Source organism: Triticum urartu, chromosome 4A (genome assembly GCF_056163025.1).
Source record: "Triticum urartu cultivar PI428250 chromosome 4A, HENAU_Tu73, whole genome shotgun sequence".
Taxonomy (NCBI): domain Eukaryota; kingdom Viridiplantae; phylum Streptophyta; class Magnoliopsida; order Poales; family Poaceae; genus Triticum; species Triticum urartu.
In genome coordinates, this window is record NC_141876.1 from 546,180,415 (window position 1) to 546,195,671 (window position 15,257).

Here is a 15,257-nt window from a genome sequence, read left to right on the forward strand (position 1 = left end):
TCTATTGATGTGCATCTCCATAGCCCATTGATACGCCTAGTTGATGTGAGACTATCTTCTCCTTTCTGTATTCTCCACAACCACTATTCTATTCCACCTATAGTGCTATGTCCATGGCTCACGCTCATATATTGCATGAAGATTGAAAAAGTTTGAGAACATCAAAAGTATGAAACAATTGCTTGGCTTGTCATCGGGGTTGTGCATGATTTAAATACTTTGTGTGGTGAAGATAGAGCATAGCCAGACTATATGATTTGAGAGAATTCCTTATTTAACACCGTGCTTAAATTTTATGCCCTATTTGACATCGACAAATGATTTCTTCCCTATCTAGCAAGAAGTCTAAATTTTATGCCTTTTATAACACTTCTATCCATTTTAGCCTAAATGGCGTCTAAAAAGACCATTTTACCCCTCATGTAGTATGTTTGTGCGTGAGCGGCTGCGTGCTGCCGTGCGCGTGCGCACATCTGTGCTACTGATGATGCGCGTGTGCGTGCATGTGTTGCTGCGTGTTTGTGTGCGTACGTGTGTGCTGCTGTGTGTGCGCGCGCGTGTGGGCTGTTGCGTGTGTTGCTTGGTGTGTGCTGCCACGTACATGTGTGCTGCTGTGTGTGCTGCGTGCGTGCATCTGACTGCAGTGGTCAATCAGCGGCTCGCCGGACGGCCGGAGGTGGTCGTGCCTCACATCTCACGGCCAGATCAGAGGCCAGATTGGAGATCGCCAGCGCTGGCCAAAGGATGGGAATACGCTGCGGTGTGGCGGTTGTACCCGGCCATTGGAGAGGCATGTAGGAGATCATGTGATTTAGGCCTTCTTCTTACTGTATGGCCCCGTGGCCCAACTAATTGCAGGCAGAATAGCAGATGATGCATGAGCCTGTGTAGTCCAAATTCCAATTTTCGTTCGTTCACTAGCGTGGTATGCGGGAACGACATACCAAAATCCTGTGTAGTCAAGCCACTACACGTATAATGTGGCTTCTCCACTATGTGCTGTTGTGTGTGCGCGCATGCGTGTGTGTTGTTGTGCGTGTATGTGCTGCTGCGTGTGTGTGCGCGATACTGCCCCGTACTGATGTTGTGTTTGCTACTGTCCCGCACACGCACATATTACATGAGGGGCAAAAGGGTCTTTTCAAGTGTCTTTTATACTCAAAATAGACGAAAGTGTCATAAAGGACATAAAATTTAGACTCGTTGTTATATAGGGAAGAAAAATGTTTTCAATGTCAAATAAGGAAACGAAATTTAAAGTAGTGTTAAATAAGGAATTCTTTCATATGATTTTGTAGGGATAACTTTCTTTGGCCATGTTATTTTGAGAAGACATGATTGCTTTGTTAGTATGCTTGAAGTATTATTATTGTTATGTCAATATTAAACTTTTGTCCTGAATCTTTTGGATCTGAACATTCATGCCATAATAAAGAAAATTACACTGATAATTATGCTAGGTAGCATTCCACATCAAAAATTCTGTTTTTATCATTTACATACTCGAGGACGAGCAGGAATTAAGCTCGAGGATGCTTGATACGTCTCCAGCGTATCTATATTTTTGATTGTTCCATGCTATTATATTATCTGTTTTGGATGTTTAATGGGCTTTAATATACATTTTTATATTATTTTTGGGACTAACCTATTAACCAAAGGCCCAGTGCAAATTGATGTTTTTTTGCCTATTTTAGTGTTTCGCGGAAAAGGAATATCAAGCAGAATCCAAATGGAATGAAACCTTCGGGAGAGTTATTTTTGGAACAAACGTGATCCAGGAGACTTGGAGTGGACGTCAAGAAAGAAGCGAGGAAGCCAGGAGGCAGGAGGGCGCGCCCCCCACCCTCGTGGGCCCCTTGCAGCTCCACCGACGTTCTTCTTCCTCCTATATATACCCATATACCCCGAAAACATCGAAGAGCACCACGAAACCCTATTTCCACCACCGCAACCTTCTGTATCCGTGAGATCCCATCTCGGGACCTTTTCTGGCGCTCCGCCGGAGGGGGGATCGATCACGGAGAGCTTCTACATCAACACCACATCCTCTCCGATGATGTGTGAGTAGTTTATCACAGACCTTCGGGTCCATAGTTATTAGCTAGGTGGCTTCTTCTCTCTCTTTGGATCTCAATACAAAGTTCTCCTCGATTCTCTTGGAGATCTGTTCGATGTAATTCTTTTTGCGGTGTGTTTATCGAGATACGATGAATTGTGGGTTCATGATCAAGATTATCTATGAACAATATTTGATTATTCTCTGAATTCTTTTATGCATGATTTAATATCTTTGCAAGTCTCTTCGAATTATGAGTTTGGTTTGGCCTACTAGATTGATCTTTCTTGCAATGGGAGAAGTGCTTAGCTTTGGGTTCAATCGTGTGGTGTCCTTTCCCAGTGACAACAGGGGCAGCAAGGCACGTATTGTATTGTTGCCATCGAGGATAAAAAGATGGGGTTTATATCACATTGCTTGAGTGTAACCCTCTACATCATGTCATCTTGCCTAATGCGTTACTCTGTTCTTATGAACTTAATACTCTAGATGCATGTTGGATAGCGGTCGATTTGTGGAGTAATAGTAGTAGATGCAGAATCGTTTCTGTCTACTTGTCGCGGACGTGATGCCTGTATACATGATCATGCTTAGATATTCTCATAACTATTCGCTTTTCTATCAATTGCTCGACAGTAATTTGTTCACCCACCGTAGAATTTGCTATCTTGAGAGAAGCCACTAGTGAAACCTATGACCCCCGGGTCTATTCTCCATTATATTAATCTCCCGTCAACTAGCTATTTCTGGCGCCGTTTATTTTGCAACCTTTATTTTCCAATCTATATCATAAAAATACCAAAAATATGTATGTTATTATCTCTATCAGATCTCACTTTCGTAAGTGACCGTGAAGGGATTGATAACCCCTTTATCGTGTTTGTTGCGAGGTTCTTGTTTGTTTGTGCAGGTACTAGGCGACTTGCGCTAAAACTTCACTAGGAACGATTCATGGAATTGCAAAAATAGTATTGATTCATGGAATAAGTGCAAATATGATTTTATCTCTAAGTATTTTCCTCCCGCTAAGATCATCTCTCTTAGAAACGATATCATGAATTTTAAGCAACTTGATCATGAGCATGTTGCACAAGCTTGGGAGAGGATGAAATTAACGGTACGTAATTGCCCTACACATGGATTAAATTTATGGATGATCATACAATTTTTTTATGCTAGATTGAATTTTGCTTCTAGAAATCTTTTAGATTCGGCCACAGGAGGAACTTTTATGGAAATCACTTTAGGAGAAGCTACTAAACTCCTAGATAATATTATGGTTAATTATTCTCAATGGCGCACGAAAAGATCTACTAATAAAAAGGTTCATGCTATAGAAGAAATTAATGTTTTGAGTGGAAAGATGGATGAACTTATGAAATTGTTTGCTAATAAGAGTGTTTCTTCTGGTCCTAATTATATGCCTTTGTCTATTATGATTGAGAATAATAATGAATCTATGGATGTGAATTTTGTTGCTAGGATTTTTTTTGGTAACAACCCGTATAGAGGAAACTTTAATCCTAGGCCGTTTCCTAGTAATTCCTCTAATAGTTATGGTAATTCCTACAACAACTCTTATGGAAATTTTAATAAGATGCCCTCTGATTTTGAGAGTAGTGTTAAGGAATTTATGATTTCGCAAAAGAATTCCAATGCTTTGCTTGAAGAAAAATTGCCTAAGATTGATGAGTTGGCTAGGAACGTGGATAGAATTTCTTTTGATGTTGATTCTTTAAAACTTAGATCTATTCCACATAAGCATGATATCAATGAGTCTCTCAAAGCCATGAGAATTTCCATTGATGAGTGCAAAAAAGAACCGCTAGGATGCATGCTAAGAAAGATTGCTTTGTGAAAGCGTGTTCTTCTAGTTTTCATGATAATAATGACGAAGATCTAAAAGTGATTGATGTGTCCCCTATTAAATATTTGTTTTACAATATGAATCTTGATAAATGATGGGATTGGAGATGAGTCAACTTTAGTTAAAAGGCGTCCCAATGATTCAGAGTTTTTAGATCTTCATGCAAAAATTGGTAAAAGTGGGATTGAAGAGGTCAAAACTTTACATAGCAATGAATCCACTATTTTGGATTTCAAGGAATTTAATTATGACAATTGCTCTTTGATAGATTGTATTTCCTTCTTGCAATCCGTGCTAAATTCTCCTCATGCTTATAGTCAAAATAAAGCTTTTACCAAACATATCGTAGATGCTTTAATGAAATCTTATGAAGAAAAGCTTGAATTAGAAGTTTCTATCCCTAGAAATTTTTTTGATGAGTGGGAACCTATTATTAAAATTAAAATTAAAGACCATGAATGCCTTGCTTTATGTGATTTGGGTGCTAGTGTTTCCACCATTCCAAAAACTTTGTGTGATATGTTAGGTTTCCGTGAATTTGACAATTGTTCTTTAAATTTGCATCTTGCGGATTCCACTATTAAGAAATCTATGGGAAGAACTAATGACGTTCTTATTGTTGCAAATAGGAATTATGTGCCCGTAGATTTCATTGTGCTTAATATAGATTGCAATCCTACATGTCCTATTATTCTTGGTAGACCTTTCCTTAGAACGACCAGTGCAATTATTGATATGAAAGAAGGAAATATTATATTCCAATTTCCATTAAGGAAAGGCATGGAATACTTTCCTAGGAAGAAAATTAAATTACCTTATGAATCTATTATGAGAGCCACTTATGGATTGCATACCAAAGTGATAGAGGCGAGGGTGTCACGATCTTTCGATGAGATAATAACTATCGATTTGGTGGAGATGACTTTGATGATCCGACTACAAACGTGCACGACGTTGCGCCTTAGGAATTACTAAACCAATCTCCTGAGGTTACTGACGATGCCGGAAGCACGGTCAGCCTGACCACGAAGGTCTATTCCTGCAAGCAATCGAAGAACGAGCAAGAATATGATAAAGCAATCTGAATATTGCAAATATATATGAAGTATTGATAATGGTGGGGATCCGTAAGCGGTCTTGGTCTGGTCGTTGGACACAAACAAAGTACACAAAGTTGCAATGGCTAACTTTTAACTAAACAAATCACAAGGAAAAAGCTACTAGATGGATCTACTTATATAGGAGCAAGGGGTTGCGGCCAAGGAGGTGGGAGGACGTCCCAAGGCAGCCTAAAACTAACCCTAGGTCGTACAAGGCTCATGGGCCCAAGTGGAGGTGATGCAACACCTTTGGGCTTGTAGTTTGACTCGGATTCTGCTGCAATGTCAGATTGTTTCATCCATAACTCAATGCTCTGGACAAATTTGAAGGTGAATCTAATTGGGTTGGAAAGAGCACGAAATCTAGTTTCCAACAAAAAAAAGAATCACCCAATTCGGAGTCTGTATGAAAAAGTTGTTGCCGTTTTGAGTCAGGTATGTCTGTACAGTCCGAATCTGAATCTAGAACGTGAGAGACTTGGACTCTATCTTCTCTTGGCCCAAAAGTGACGTGAGAGGACTTTTTGAACATAACCTAAACTTCTCCTTTTCCCTTATCTTCATATGTGGATTGTACAAATGTCCCATACACATGCAATTAGACAAAACACATAAGTGTGTGAAGTATTTTTGTTCTGGATAACATAAATAGATTATTGAATAGTTTGCATTAGAAATCACCTGACAAATATGCATGTATGCCATATTTTTGGTCGTATCCAAGGTAGTCATGTCCTCATCATGTGGATTGTACAAATATCCCATACACCTGCAATTAGACAAAACACAAAAGTGTGTGAAGTATTTTTGTTCTGGATAACATAAATAGATTATTGAATAGTTTGCATTAGAAATCACCTGACAAATATGCATGTATGCAATATTTTTGGTCGTATCCAAGGTAGTCATGTCCTCATCACAAAGATGACAATACCTAGATATATTCTTGTTTTTATGCCTAGCTAGGGGCGTTAAACGATAGCGCTTGTTGGGAGGCAACCCAATTTTATTTTTATTTCTTTTTTTTGTTCCTGTTTAGTAATAAATAATTCATCTAGCTTCTGTTTAGATGTGGGTTTATGCTTTTAATTAGTGTTTGTGCCAAGTAGAACCTTTGGGAAGACTCGGGGGAAGTCTTTGCGATCTTGCTGTAAAAAACACAAACTTCAGCGCTCACGAGATTTGCTGCCATTTTTTACTTGAGAGTGCGATTAGGTTGATTCTTTTTGCAGATGATTAATAGACAAATTCCTCACGTCCACCAATTTATTTAAGAATTTTTGGGGTTATAGAAGTATTCAAAACCTACAGATTACTATAGACTATTCTGTTTTTGACAGATTCTGTTTTGCGTGTGTTGTTTGCTTATTTTGATGAATCTATGGCTAGTATCGGGGGGGTATGAACCATAGATAAGTTGTAATACATTAGGTTTAACACCAATACAAACAAGGAATGAGTTCATTACAGTACCTTGAAGTAGTGGTTTGTTTTCTTATACTAACAGGGTTCATGATATTTTCTGTTGAGTTTTGTGTTGTGAAGTTTCAAGTTTTGGGTAAATATTTGATAGATTTTAGAATAAGGAGTGGCAAGAGCCTAATCTTGGGGATTCCCAAGGCACCACAAGGTAAAATTCAAGGACAAACAAAAGTCTAAGCTTGGGGATGCCCCGGAAGGCACCCCCTCTTTCGTCTTCGTCTATGGGTAACTTTACTTGAGGCTATGTTTTTATTCACCACATGATATGTGTTTTGCTTGGAGCGTCTGGTATGATTTGAGTCTTTGATTTTTATTTTAGCACAATCATCCTTGCTGTACACACCTTTTGGAGAGACACACATGAATCGGAATTTATTAGAATACTCTATGTGCTTCACTTATATCTTTTGAGCTAGATAATTTTGCTCTAGTGCCTCACTTATATCTTTAAGAGCACGGTGGTGGTTTTATTTTATAGAAATTATTGATCTCTTAAGATTCACTTATATTATTTTGAGAGTCTTTTAGAACAACATGGTAATTTGCTTTGGCTATAAAATTAGTCCTAATGTGATAGGTGATACGTCTCCAACGTATCTATAATTTTTGATTGCTCCATGCTATATTATCTACTGTTTTGGACATTATTGGGCTTTATTTTCCACTTTTATTTTATTTTTGGGACTAACCTATTAACCGGAGGCCCAGCCCAGAATTGCTATTTTTTGCCTGTTTTAGGGTTTCGAAGAAAAGGAATATCAAACGGAGTCCAAACGGAATGAAACCTTCGGGAACGTGATTTTCTCAACGAACAAGACCCGAGAGACTTGGACCCTACATCAAGACACAAAATAGGAGGCCACGAGGTAGGGGGGGTGCGCGTAGCCCCCCAGGCACGCCCTCCACCCTCGTGGGCCCCCTGTTGCTCCACCGACGTACTCCTTCCTCCTATATATACCGACGTACCCTCAAACGATCAGATACGGAGCCAAAAACCTAATTCCACCGCCGCAACTTTCTGTATCCATGAGATCCCATCTTGGGGCCTGTTTCGGAGCTCCGCCGGAGGGGGCATCGATCATGGAGGGCTTCTACATCAACACCATAGCCCCTCCGATGAAGTGTGAGTAGTTTACCTCAGACCTACGGGTCCATAGTTATTAGCTAGATGGCTTCTTCTCTCTTTTTGGATCTCAATAAAATGTTCTCCCCCTCTCTTATGGAGTACTATTCGATGTAATCTTCTTTTTGCAGTGTGTTTGTTGAGACCGATGAATTGTCGTTTTATGATCAAGTCTATCTATGAATAATATTTGAATCTTCTCTGAATTCTTTTATGTATGATTGGTTATCTTTGCAAGTCTCTTTGAATTATCAGTTTGGTTTGGCCTACTAGATTGATCTTTCTTGCAATGGGAGAAGTGCTTAGCTTTGGGTTCAATCTTGCGGTGTCCTTTCCCAGTGACAGTAGGGGCAGCAAGGCACGTATTGTATTGTTGCCATCGAGGATAACAAGATGGGGTTTTCATCATATTGCATGAGTTTATCCCTCTACATCATGTCATCTTGCTTAAGGCATTACTCTGTTTTTAACTTAATACTCTAGATGCATGCTGGATATCAGTCGATGAGTGGAGTAATAGTAGTAGATGCAGGCAGGAGTCGGTCTACTTGTCTCAGACGTGATGCCTATATACATGATCATACCTAGATATTCTCATAACTATGCTCAATTCTATCAATTACTCAACAATAATTTATTCACCCACCGTAGAATACTTATGCTCTCGAGAGAAGCCACTAGTGAAACCTATGGCCCCCGGGTCCATCTTTATCATATTAATCTCCTACTACTTAGTTATTTCCTTTGCTTTTTTACTTTGCCTTTATTTTACTTTGCATCTTTTTCACAATAATACCAAAGATATTATCTTATCATATCTATCAGATCTCACTCTCGTAAGTGGCCGTATAGGGATTGACAACCCCTATTCGCGTTGGTTGCGAGGATTTATTTGTTTTGTGCAGGTACGAGGGACTCGCGCGTAGCCTCCTACTGGATTGATACCTTGGTTCTCAAAAACTGAGGGAAATACTTACGCTACTTTGCTACATCATCCCTTCCTCTTCGGGGAAAACCAACGCAATGCTCAAGAGGTAGCAATATGCATCCAAGATGGGTATAATAAAAACTATCATAAAAAGTGCATTGAATACTATGAGAAGTTTGATACTTGATGATTCTTTTGAGATATGAAGATGGTGATATTAGAGTCATGCTAGTTGAGTAGTTGTGAATTTGAGAAATATTGTGTTAAAGTTTGTGATTCCCGTAGGTTGCACGTATGGTGAACCGTTATGTGATGAAGTCGGAGCATGATTTATTTATTGATTGTCTTCCTTATGAGTGGAGGTCGAGGACGAGCGATGGTCTTTTCCTACAAATCTATCCCCCTAGGAGCATGCACGTAGTACTTTCTTTCGATAACTAATAGATTTTTGCAATAAGTATGTGAGTTCTTATGACTAATGTTGAGTCATGGATTATACGCACTCTCACCCTTCCACCATTCCTAGCCTCTCTAGTACTCACATTGATATCTACTGATGGGCATCTCCTTAGCCCGTTGATACGCCTAGTTGATGTGAGACTATCTTCTCCTTCTTGTCTTCTCCACAACCACCATTCTATTCCACCTATAGTGCTATGTCCATGGCTCACGCTCATGTATTGCGTGAAGACTGAAAAAGTTTGAGAACATCAAAAGTATGAAACAATTGCTTGGCTTGTCATCGGGGTTGTGCATGATTTAAATATTTTGTGTGGTGAAGATGGAGCATAGCCATACTATATGATTTTGTAGGGATTACTTTCTTTGGCCATGTTATTTTGAGAAGACACGATTGCTTTGTTAGTATGCTTGAAGTATTGTTATTTTTATGTCAATATTAAACTTTTGTCTTGAATCTTTCGAATCTGAACATTCATGCCGCAATAAAGAAAATTACATTGAGAATTATGCTAGGTAGCATTTCACATCAAAAAATCTGTTTTTATCATTTACCTACTCGAGGACAAGCAGGAATTAAGCTTGGGGATGCTTGATACATCTCCAACGTATCTATAATTTTTGATTGTGATGTTTAATGGGCTTTAATATGCCTTTTATATTATTTTTGTGACTAACCTATTAACCAAAGGCCGAGTGCAAAGTTCTCCTTGATTCTCTTGGATATCTATTCGATGTAATTCTTTTTGCGGTGTGTTTTTCGAGATCCGATGAATTGTGGGTTTATGATCAAGTATCTATGAACAATATTTGATTCTTCTCTGAATTCTTTTATGCATGATTTAATATCTTTGCAAGTCTCTTCGAATTATCAGTTTGGTTTGGCCTACTAGATTGATCTTTCTTGCAATGGGAGAAGTTCTTAGCTTTGGTTCAATCTTGCAGTGTCCTTTCCCAGTGACAGCAGGGGCAGCAAGGCATGTATTCTATTGTTGCCATCGAGGATAAAAAGATGGGGTTTATATCATATTGCTTGAGTTTATCCCTCTACCTCATGTCATCTTGCCTAATGCGTTACTCTGTTCTTATGAACTTAATACTCTAGATGCATGCTGGATAGCGGTCGATGTGTGGAGTAATAGTAGTAGATTCAGAATCGTTTCGGTCTACTTGTCGCGCACGTGATGCCTATAAACATGATCATGCCTAGATATTCTCATAACTATTCGCTTTTCTATCAATTGCTCGACAGTAATTTGTTCACCCATCGTAGAATTTGCTATCTTGAGAGAATCCACTAGTGAAACCTATGGCCCCCGGGTCTATTCTCCATTATATTAATCTCCCATCAACTAGCTATTTCTGGCGCCATTTATTTTGCAATCTATATCATAAAAATAGCAAAAGTATTTATTTTATTATCTCTATCAGATCTCACTTTCGTAAGTGACCATGAAGGGATTGACAACCCCTTTATCGCGTTTGTTGCGAGGTTCTTGTTTGTTTGTGCAGGTACTAGGAGACTTGTGTGTAATCTCCTACTGGATTGATACCTTGGTTCTGAAAAACTGAGGGAAATACTTACGCTACTTTGCTGCATCACCCTTTCCTCTTCAAGGGAAAACCAACGCATGCTCAAGAGGTAGCACTATGCTGTGTACCAGATGCCTCAGCCATAGGTTCTATCATGTATGCTATGCTATGTACCAGACCTGATGTGTGCCTTGCCATAAGTTCGGCAGGGAGGCACCAAAGTAATCTAGGAGTAGATCACTAGACAGCGGGTAAGAACATCCTAAAGTACCTGAAAAGGACCAAGGATATGTTTCTCATTTATGGAGGTGACGAAGAGCTCATCGTAAATGGTTACGTCGACGCTAGCTTCGACATTGTTCCAGATGACTCTAAGTCACAAACCGGATACTTGTTTATATTGAATGGTGGTGCTATCAGTTGGGGCAGTTCCAAGCAAAGCGTCATGGCGGGATCTACATGTGAAGACGAATACATAGCTGCTTCAGAAGCAGCATATGAAGGAGTTCATATCCGATCTAGGTGTAATACCTAGTGCATCGGGTCCAATGAAAATATTTGGTGACAATACTGGAGCAATTGCCTTGGCGAAGGAATGTAGATTTCACAAAAGAACCAAACACATCAAGAGACACTTCAACTCCATTCATGAACAAGTCAAGGAAGGAGACATAGAAATTTGCAAGATACATACGGATCTGAATATAGCATACCCATTGACTAAGCCTCTTCCACGAGCAAAACATGATCAGCACCAAGACTCCATGGGTGTTATATTCATTACAATGTAATCTAGATTATTGACTTTAGTGCAAGTGGGAGACTCAAGGAAAGATGCCCTAGAGGCAATAATAAAGTTTTTATTTTATATTTCTTTCATGATAAAGGTTTATTATTCATGCTAGAATTGTATTGATTGGAAACCTAAATACATGTGTGAATACATAAACAAACACCGTCCCTAGTGAGCCTCTACTTGACTAGCTCGTTGATCAAAGATGGTTAAGTTTTCCTAACCATGAACATGAGTTGTCATTTGATAACGTGATCACGTCATTAGGAGAATGATGTGATGGACAAGACCCATTCGTTAGCTTAGCATAATGATCGTTCAGTTTTATTGCTATTGCTTTCTTCATGTCAAATACATATTCCTTCGACTATGAGATTATGCAACTCCCAGATACCAGAGGAATGCCTTGTGTGCTATCAAACGTCACAACGCAACTAGGTGATTATAAAGATGCTCTACAGGTATCTCCGAAGGTGTTTGTTGAGTTGGCATAGATCGAGATTAGGATTGTCGCTCCGAGTATCGGACAGGTATTGATACGTCTTCAATGTATCTATAATTTATGAAGTATTCATGACATGTTTACATCAGTTTTATATGATTTTGGTATGATTTGATTAGAACTAACCCAGACTGACGCTGTTTTCAGCAGAACTACCGTGGTGTCTTTTTTGTGTAGAAATAAAATTTCTCAGAATGGGCTGAAAATTTACGGTGATTTTTGATGGACCAAAAGAGACCCCCGAAGCACCGGAGTTGCACTACTGCAGGATGCTGCTAACACGACACTACGATCAGAGGCCCTTCGACGAAATTGTGTGCGATGCCATAATCGCAAACGGTGGTGTAAAAAACCCGTCAGAAAAGGTGCAAAACGCTTGTGATGGCGGAGCTATCAAACACGGTTCAGATTTTAGTTGCATGTGCGATGTAGGGCATACGGTTCAGTTCAATTAACTGTTTAAGGTGAGGAGGAACAAATGAAAGGGCAGCAAGATGGAGGTGTGTGCGATATACAGCATACGGTTCACTCGGATGAACTGTTTGTGATTAGGCAACACAAAAGAAATGGTCAGCCAGATGAATGTGTGTGCGATATATGGCATGCGATTCACTCGGATGAACTGTTTGCATTGAGACATGAGAAAAGAAACGGTTCAACTTAACAAGATGTGTGTGATACGCGGCAAACAGGTATGTAATTAGAAATGTGTGTGAAGACCGATAATAACACAGACAGTTGATGCTAATAAGACATGTGTGTTGTGCGATGGGATTTCATATAGAACAACAACAACATATATATATATATATAGGATAGCACTATTCTAATCCTAGGATTAGGATAACTATTTGGATCACAGCAAGCCCTATAAGGGTCTGACAGGATGCTCCTAGATCCTGCCCACCCGACGGTACAAAAAAAAGCCCACCCACCCGCTCGCCTGATCCCCTCCCCTAACCTTCCTCGATAACCTCTCGGATCGCCGTCGCGACCTGACTCCCTGGATCACGCCGCCGCTAACCCCACCCTCCCTGGTGTGCGCCGCCGCCGCCACCCTCCTTGCATCGCGCCTCCACCGCCGCCTCCCTCCCTGCATCGCGCCTCCGCCTCCGCCCACCCCTGCCCTGTTGCGCCTCCGCCGCTGCCCACCCCTGCCCGGATGCGCCTCCGCCGCCACCCACCCCGTACCCGACGTGCCTCCATCCATGGTCCCCTAGTCCCCACGCGCCTCCTGTCACCGTACCTCCGGCCCCGACGCGCCTCCTGCCCACGGCGCACACCAGCCACGCCAGGCCTCCCGACCACCGCGGGTCAGCGCTGCGCCACCCCCATGTCGAACCACTCCATCCTCCTCCTCTGGCGCTTCCCCAATGAGGATCTAGATCGGGGTCATCCAGATGCTCGCCATTGACGCGGCCTTCTAGCTCGGCCCCACCCGTGCCTCCTCCCTCTTCTGCCCCTGGCCATGCCCGCGCCGGCGGCACAACCATCCATCTTGAGCAAATGAAGTTCACGCCTCGCGTGCGAGCAGTCCATCCAGGTGCTCGTTGCGGGTCTCCCACAGCACCCTCCACGACCTGCCCAAGGCCGAAGCGGCAACCTGCCCGAGTCCTAGGATGTGACCTTCATGCCCGTGTCTTCTCCGCCGCCCCCTCATCTTCAACTGCATGTGGTGGACACCATGGCGAGCTAACCGGATCCCTGCACAAAACTGTTGGACCAAGCATGCCTTCTTGCCACATTTGACAGAAGATCCCATTTTTCTGAACATGTAGCATTTGTTTCTTGGGAGGTTGTCAGGTTTCATTAACATGAATCTTCTGTCACATGTGTTTACCACAGTTACCTTGGGATTACTCAGCTCCTTCTGTCGGTTCGCAAAAACACATATCTTGCTTCTTCCAAATTGTTGCAAGAAGTTGATTCTTTTGTATTGCTGCCTAGGAAAAGCAGTTTCTCTGAATGCAGCAGTAGATCATGAATGAACCGTGGAGGTGGAGAGGCTATTTTTTGGTAGATTGATTTTCATCTGAGAGCACTAGTGTTGCTTGCTAGCTTCCCAATGGAGGTTCAATATTGTAGAGAACTCGAGTCCGATAAAAGAAGTATGATACTTGCAGGCAAGATATTGTTCATCAAAAATGTGTTTGTATTTATGCCTAAATAAAAAAGTGAAGGTTCTGAAGTTACTGTGTTTGTTTCTTGATCACACGGTTATAACAAAACCACTCACAAAAATTGAAAATATTCATTTTGAAAAGATACCATAAGCAAAATATGCCATGTTTAAAAAAAATGTGATGCAAACGGGATATGTGTGTGTGCGCACACGTGTATTGGGTGCAAATGCTCCCCAAATGCAGAAAAGAGTGCGTCGAAGCTCTAGTACATCCTTGCACAATTTTCTTTTCTCCTTTTATATTGAAATGAAGCTTCTTGTGATCACCTGCTTGTCCAAAAAATGATGTTTCACAAATTTGCAAGTCTAAAAGTTTGGAAGTTCGGGTCTAAAAATTTACAAAACTTTGGATAAAAAATGGGAAAATATGAACCATAGGAAATTTAGTGTGGATACCCCCCCCCCTCCAATTTTTTGGAAGAAAACTAAAATTTTGAAGTCAAGAAAAAAAGTGGTTTCCCAATTTCTAACAGAACATAAAAGTTCAAATTTAAATAAGCAAGAAGGTCAAAAATCCTAGAAGTTCGAATATAAAAAGTGGAGCGGTTAGATGTTTATTACAAAACTTGGATTTCTTCAATTACTAAAAAATAAATCAAGGAAGTTCAAATTAAAATAAGAGAGTTGTTCGATGTTCGTATACTAAGAAAAAACAAGCGTCACCTAGAAAATGTTAACTCTCAAAGTTCAAATTTAATAAAATGGAGAGTTTGGAAAAAATGTTATGTGTGTACAAAAGAAAAATTCTCATGGATTTCTCCGTGATTGGAAAATGATGACCAAAAAATTTGAAAGTAACATAATAGAGCCATTCAATATTTGTAACAAAAAATACCAAGCAATTCAAAAAGTTTATAAGAAACAATTTTTTCCTTTTTTAAAGATAAGACCTAGAAGTTCAACTTTAAATAATTGAGCGGTTCGATATTTATTATATAACTAGCACTTTTCCCGTTACTAACGAATAACACCAAGAAGTCCAAATTAGGAAAATGAAGCAATTTGATGTTTATAGAAGAATACTAAAAGAATAAAATCAATAATTTCAAATTTAAAAATAGAGAAGTTCGAATAATTTTCCCATTTTCATAGAGATCTAAAAGTTTGAGTTAAAATAACTAACCGGTACGATTTTTATTAAAAAAATGGATAAAAAGGCAAAGTCCAAAATTTGTGTTGCTAGAAGTTCAAGTCCTCATCCGGAGAAAGTTCGAAAATTCTTGTGAGAG